Source organism: Bos taurus, chromosome X (genome assembly GCF_002263795.3).
Source record: "Bos taurus isolate L1 Dominette 01449 registration number 42190680 breed Hereford chromosome X, ARS-UCD2.0, whole genome shotgun sequence".
Classification (NCBI taxonomy): Eukaryota; Metazoa; Chordata; class Mammalia; order Artiodactyla; family Bovidae; genus Bos; species Bos taurus.
The window spans coordinates 58,890,160-58,898,029 of NC_037357.1; the positions used below are offsets into that span (position 1 = coordinate 58,890,160).

At 41.8% G+C, this 7,870-nt stretch overlaps 1 pseudogene; it reads right to left on the reverse strand.

Moving 5' to 3' along the window:
• Positions 1-772, reverse strand: LOC615633 (histone cluster 1, H2bk-like pseudogene; annotated as a pseudogene).
• Positions 773-7,870: the final 7,098 nt, after the last annotated feature.

The following is a 7,870-nucleotide window of genomic DNA, read 5'->3' on the forward strand; positions in this document are numbered from 1 at the left end:
TTGAAGCAAAATTAATGAGGTTTTTAATGTTTTCTTTGGGGTAGAAATGTTTTAAAGATTAAATGTAGGGCCTAAAGGGAGAACCCTTAAGTCTGGTTTGTGATGGTCAGACAGTCCTGAGGCAGTTCATCTGCAGGTGTGGTATCTAATGAGCGACTTGGTGGCCTGGGTTATGGAATACTTGCTGAGCACCCCAGGCAACAGAAGACGCACAGCTGTCTCGATGTCTTCGTGCGTGATGGTTCGGCGCTTGTTGTTGCGGGCCAGGCGCCCGGCCTCTTCGGCAATCTGCTCAAACATACCTTTCACAAACAAATCCAGGATGTTCACGGAGTCGTGGGAAAGACTCAGGCCTGTATGTACTTGCCTCAGCACCCTAGGGAAATAGGTAGCAAAACTTGAGAAATTGTCGTGATGGCAGTGCCGGTGACGGCGACGGCGGCCCTTAGCTGTCTTCTGCTTTGCCTTTTTTGGTTCCGCATCATACGGCTCTGGTTTGAAGGTCTCCGCTTTTGCCATATCCGTTTCAGAGGGCTCAATTTCGGAGGTGCCATTTTCTTTGGTGATCACGTCTTCCTCATAGCTGTCAGAGGATGGTTTGGACATGGTAGAGCCACCATTCCCCATAGCTCAGCCCAGAAGAACAGTGAGGGCGTTGAAGGCCGTTGGCCGAATTTATAGGCCCTGCTTTCCCTGATGTCACAGACACTGTCCATATCTGATTGGATGCAAGGCAGGTAGGCCTGTTACTATGGCAGCCCATGTCACGTGACACTGGACGGCCCACCTCCCAACTCCTGCCGCCCCCCTCCCCCACGTTTAATCCCAGTCAGCCGAACTCACCTGGTGGCTCTGACGGTAAAGTGTCTGTCTACAATGCAGGAGACCTGGTTCGATCCCTGGGTCGGGAAGATTCCATGGCGAAGGAAATGGCAACCCACTCCAGCACTCTTGCCTAGAAAATCCCATGGACAGAGGAGCCTGGTGTCCATGGGGTCGCAAAGAGTCGGACACGACTGAGCGACTTCACTTTCACTTTCAGCTAAACTCAGTGAAAGTCACCTAAGTTGAAAAATGAAATAATCAGTTAGAACTTCCTGAGAGAGTATGACAGACCTCCATAACTCCAGCTCTTTCAGGCATCAGAGTGACTCAGGTCACTTGGTGGACATTTTACTCCAACACAGTATCTTCTCCTGATTGACCTTCAGTGGCATGAGCAGAATGTCCTGGCTTCCTCAGCAGAGTGCTCCTGAAAATCATAGGAATTAAATAAACAGCTATTATCTACAAAATTTATCAAAACCAATGATCAGTATGAAGAGAATGACAAAATCCCAGTCTCCAAATACAGAACACAGACATAGGAATACTTACACATGCACACTAAAAATATTTAACATTTTGCAAATTATAAGTTGTTTTCTTAAACATTATTTAGGTCCCCCAAATACCACACATACTGGAATTGATTAATGATTTATAGTGGTTATTTCTCAAAAAATGATCACTCTTATTGCTGAAAAGTCACTAGGATGAGAGAAAACGAATAAAAAAAGAGAGAAATAAAACACCTAGAAATAAATGTACCTAAGGTGGTGAAAGACCTGTACTTAGAAAAAATAAGACCCTGATCAAAGAATGTGAAGATAATACAAACAGAGGGAAAGGTTTACCTTGTTTATGGATTGGAAGAATTCATATTGTTAAAATAAACATGCTATCCAAGGCAATCCACATACTCAATGTAATTGCTATGAAAATACCAGGGCATTTTTCACAAAACTAGAACAGACAATTTTAAATTTTGTATGGAAAATGAAAGACCCTGAATCACCAAAACCATCTTAAGGAAGAAGATCAGAACTGGAGGAATAAGGTTCCCTGACTTTGAACTATATCAGAAAACTACATTAATCCAATCAGTATAGTATTGGCACAAAAACAGACATGTGGAACAGAAGAGAGAGCCCAGAAACAAACCTATGTGCTTATGGTCAATTAATCTATAATAAAAAAGACAAGAATATACAGTGGAGAGAAGACAATCTCTTCAATAAGTGATGCTGGCATAACTGGATAGCTACATGCAATAAAGTAAAATGAGAACATTCTCTAACAGCATATACAAAAATAAACTCAAAATGGTCTAAAGACCTAAATATAATACATATATTATGTAGGAAGTCATTTTAAGAAACAGAATCCATTAGATATTTTAATGAGCTGTGTTTCTTTCACATTTGTAAATTCAGAAATTAAGTGAACACATTAGTTATAAAAAAACATTAAAAATACAAAACAATGGGTTTTAAAGAGATAACTGGGACCTCAAAGGTCTCTGATATACAGGAAATCGAGGATGGAGAAGGGAAAAGCAGTTTGATGTTGAAGACTGGAAGGGGGAGTAACACTAGTAATTATTCACTTCAGTTGATGATTAAGGAAATAAGAGAGCCTATGAGTAATCACCTTGCAATGTTGTGGTTCATTGTAAAGGCAAAATAAGGGAAATGGCTTCACGGCTGAGTTAACAACTGCAAGTCTCAACTCACGGATGATGGTGTTGATAGGATAGGCATACCCCATTCAGAAATCTTTTCAACATTACCATTGTTTATGGATTCACTTATAAAGAGGACCCCAACACAACATAGAAGTTAAGTGCAACAAAAAATTCAGGAAAAAAACTCATTTCACACTGCCTAGAATCAGAAGTTTCTACCCTAACTCATTCAGATGATCTAATGTAATTCTTTTCCAGCCCTTATTCTCTTGTTTTTGAAGTGGAAAACCTTCATGGTTTTCAGCTTAACATCCTAGGGATGGTGAGGGCATTCATCAAAGAAGCTAAAAAGTTCATGTTGACTCCATGTCAGCCAAGGAGGGACTCAAACTGGTAGCCACAGTCACTGAGCCACCCTACAGCGAGGTTATCCTGACTAAACCAATAATGGGCTTCCTGGGGTGTTCGGGTCTGGTTACAGTAGTGTAAGAAGTATGATTATTTATCTATATTATTGTTCATTTTATAAAACTAATTAAGATCATTTAAATATTATATAAGTATTAGAAAATGGCCAAATAGTAAAGAATCCACTTGCAATGCAGGAGACTCAGGTTCAATCCCTGGGTCGGAAGATCCCCTGAAGTAGGCCATGGAATCCCACTTCAGTGTTCTTGCTTGGAAAATTCCATGGGCAGAAGAGCGAGGCAGGCTACAGTCCACGGAGTCACAAAGAGTCAGACACGACTGAGTGACTAATACTTTCAACACTTTCAAGTATTCTAGAGCTCCTGTACAAAATGCTAGTGATTGGGTCAGTTAAACACATTCATTTATTGTCTCATACTTTTGGAGGCTCTAAGTCCAAATCAAGGTTTCATCTGAGTTGGATCTTACACAAGGTGTGAATGCATAAGGGGCCTCCATTCCTGGCCTCTTTCCTTGGCTTGTAAATAGCTGATATCTCCCTATACCTCCCCACATTTTCTTTCCTATATGTATATATCTTATGTCTGATTTTCCCTTTTCCAGTTCAGTTCAGTTCATTTCAGTTGCTCAGTCATGTCTGACTCTTTGCGACCCCATGAACCACAGCACGCCAGGCCTCCCTGTCCATCACCAACTACCGGAGTCCACCCAAACCCATGTCCATTGTGTCAGTGATGCCATCCAACCATCTCATCCTCTGTCAGCCCCTTCTCCTCCCGCCCTTAATCTTTTCCAACATCAGGGTCTTTTCCAATGAGTCAGCTCTCTGCATCAGGTGGCCAAAGTATTAGAGTTTCAGCTTCAACATCAGTCCCTCCAATGAACACCCAGGTCTGATCTTTAGGATGGACTGGTTGGATCTCCTTGCAGTCCAAGGGACTCTCAAGAGTATTCTTCAACACCACAGTTCAAAAGCATCAATTCTTTCGTGCTCAGCTTTCTTTATAGTCCAACTCTCACATCCATACATGACCACTGGAAAAACCATAGCCTTGACTAGACGGACCTTTGTTGACAAAGTAATGTCTCTGCTTTTTAATATGCTATCTAGGTTGGTCATAACTTTCCTTCCAAGGAGCAAGCGTCCTTTAATTTCATTGCTGCAGTCACCATCTGCAGTGATTTTGGAGCCCAGAAAAGTAAAGTCAGCCACTGTTTCCACTGTTTCCCCATCTATTTGCCATGAAGTGATGGGACTGGATGCCATGATCTTAGTTTTCTGAATGATGAGCTTTAAGCCAACTTTTTCACTCTCCTCTTTCACTTTCATCAAGAGGCCCTTTCCCTTTTTATATGGCTATAACTCATTTGGATTAAGACCTACTCTAATGAACATATTTTAACTTGATTACTTGGTAAATACTCTATCTCCAAATATGATCACATATGAGTATGAGTGTTTATGGCACAGATACATTACTTTTAGAGGCACAAAATCAACCATAGGAGATATGCATTTTGAACTAATTGTGGGCATATCTCCTGCCTCTTTCATCTTATTAAGAGAACACTGGTGACCACTTATGAGAAACAAGGTGGACCCACCACAGTCATTTTCACAATTCTGTGAATGTTTAGTAATTTCATTTTAGTATTTTATTTCTTCTTCCCTCTGTGAGGGAGAAGATAGTCTGTCATTCTCAATTATTACAAAGTATTCTTTACACCTACAGTTGTAATTATTTCCTATTGTGTAGGATATAAGAGCCTGTAAAGTACACAACTCTCAGCCAAACATTCAGATAAAATCCTGATAACCCATGAAATTAAATTTTTCCTGAGCCCTTCAGGAAAGGGACAGGGCTCTACAGGACAGAAAAAACAGAAGACTTTCTTTAAACTGGCAGAACCTCATGAGATAAAGAAAAAGAATTGAGGTCCTCATTTCACCCCAGTCAGAATGGCTGCTATCCAAAAGCCTACAAGCAATAAATGCTGGAGAGGCTGTGGAGAAAAGGCAACCCTCTTACACTGTTGGTGGGAATGCAAACTATTACAGCCACTATGGAGAACAGTGTGGAGGTTCCTTAAAAAACTGGAAATAGAACTGTCATATGACCCAGCAATCCCACTGCTGGGCATACACACCAAGGAAGCCAGAATTGAAAGAGACACGTGTACCCCAATGTTCATCACAGCACTGTTTACAATAGACAGGACATGGAAACAACCTAGATGTCCATCGGCAGATGAATGGATAAGAAAGCTGTGGTACATATACACAATTACTCAGCCATTGAAAAGAATGCATTTGAATCAGTTCTAATGAGGTGGATGAAACTGGAGCCTATTATACAGAGTGAAGTAAGTCAGAAAGAAAAACACCAATATAGTATACTAACACATATATATGGAATTTAGAAAGATGGTAACGATGACCCTATATGAGAGACAGCAAAAGAGACACAGATGTATAGAACAGTCTTTTGGACTCTGTGGGAGAAGGCGAGGGTGGGATGATTTGAGAGACTAGCATTGAAACATGTATATTATCATATGTGAAACAGATCGCCAGTCCAGGTTCGATGCATGAGACAGGGTGCTCGGGGCTGGTGCACTGGGATGACCCAGAGGGATGAGATAGGGAGGGACGTGGGAGGGGCGTTCAGGAAGCTGAACACATGTACACCCATGGCTAATTCATGTCAGTGTATGGCAAAACACACTACAATATTGTAATTAGCCTCCAATTAAAGTAAATAAATTTAAAAAAGAATTTGGCAATAAGCCCCCTCAAGAAGTTAATTTCTTATTATTATTCTGTAATGTTGAAAATTAAAATGAAGGAATTTGAAGGGAAAAAAAGATCTTACTATGCAACCTACATTAAAATCAGCCATGAAATCCAGTGCATGCCTTATTGTTGCAGCAATTAGAAATTGGAATATCCGCTGGAAAAAAATTCAGAAGTGGAAACTCTGTGCGGGTACAGGTGACTTCTAGGAGAAACAAGTGTGAACTTTTCAATTTCAAAAGTGTGAACTTTTCAAATCACACTTTGAAAAGAGTGACTTCAGAAAATGCCTTAATGTCTATGTTGCTAATAGTTGCTGCTTCAAAACATCAGTTTTTCTTCCTATGAATCAGAAATGTATTACCAAGCTGGATTTAGAAAAGGCCAAGGAACCAGAAATCAAATTGCCAACATCTGTTGGATCATCGAAAAAGTAAGAGAGATCCAGAAAAATATTTACTTTTGCTTTATTGAGTATGCCAAAGCCTTTGATTGTGTGGATCACAGCAGACAGTGGAGAATTCTTCAAGAGATGGAAATACCAGACCCCCTTGTCTGCCTCCTGAGAAATCTGTATGCAGGTGAAGAAGCAACAGATAGAAATGGATGTGGAACAACAGACAGATTCCAAATCGGGAAAGGAGTATATCAAGGCTGTGTATTGTCACCCTGCTTATTTAACATATATGCAGAGTACATCATGCAAAATGCTGGACTAGGTGAAGCACAAGCTGGAATCAAGACTGCTGGGAGAAATATCAATGAACTCAGATATGCAGATGACACCACCCTTATGGCAGAAAATGAAAAGGAAGTAAGAGCCTCTTGATGAAAGTGAAAGAGGAGACTGAAAAGGTTGGCTTGAAACTCAACATTCAGAAAATGAAGATCATGGCATCTGGTCCCATCACTTCATGGCAAATAGATGGGGAAACAGTGGAAACAGTGGCAGACTTTATTTTTGGGGGCTCCAAAATCACTGCAGATGGTGATTGCGGCCATGAAATTAAAAGATGCTTACTCCTTGGAAGGAAAGTTATGACCAACCTAGATAGCATATTAAAAAGCAGAGACATTACTTTGTCAAACAAAAGTCCATCTAGTCAAGGCTATGGTTTTTCCAGTGGTCATGTATGGATGTGAGAGTTGGACTGTGAAGAAAGCTGAGCACCGAAGAATTGATGCTTTTGAAGTGTGGTGTTGGAGAAAACTCTTGAGAGTCCCTTGGACTGCAAGGAGATCCAACCAGTCCATCCTAAAGGAGATCAGTCTTGGGTGTTCACTGGAAGGACTGATGCTGAAGCTGAAACTCCAGTACTTTGGCCACCTCATGCAAAGAGTTGACTCATTGGAAAAGACCCTGATGCTTGGAGGGATTGGGGGCAGGAGGAGAAGGGGACGACAGAGGATGAGATGGCTGGATGGCATCACCAACTCAATGGATGTGAGTTTGAGTGAACTCTGGGAGTTGGTGATGGACAGGGAGGCCTGCCGTGCTGCGATTCATGAGGTCGCAAAGAGTCGGACACGACTGAGTGACTGAACTGAACTGAACTGAAACTATGGTAGAGGTAATGAAGATAATGGTGACCTCCTTCAAAAGATCCCATGCATGAACTGCTACACCCAGTGCCCTCAACCCTGCAGCAGGCTACCACCAACCCACACCTCTGCTGAAGACTACTGGATACCCCCAGACAAGTCTGGGTCGGTCTCTTGTGGGATCACTGCTCCTTTTTCCTGGGTCATGGTGCACACGATATTCTGTTTGTGTCCTCCAAGAGTCTATTTCCTAGTCCTGTGTAAGTTCTGGCAGCTCTATGGTGGGATTAATGGTGACCTCCTCCAAGATGGTTTATGCCATACCCAAGTCTGCTGCACCCAGAGCCCCTGTCCCTATGGCAGTTCACTGCTGACCCCTACCTCCACAGGAGATGCTCAAACACAGTTCTGTCTCAGTTTCTGTGGGGTCTCTGGGTCCTGGTGCACACAAAGTTTGTTTGAGCCCTCTGAGCGTCTCTGGTGGGAATGGGGTTTGATTCTAACCACGAATGCAAAAAAGCAAAATGGCCGTCTGAGGAGGCTTTACAAATAACTGTGAAAAGAAGAGAAGTGAAAGGTAAAGGAGAAAAAGATATACC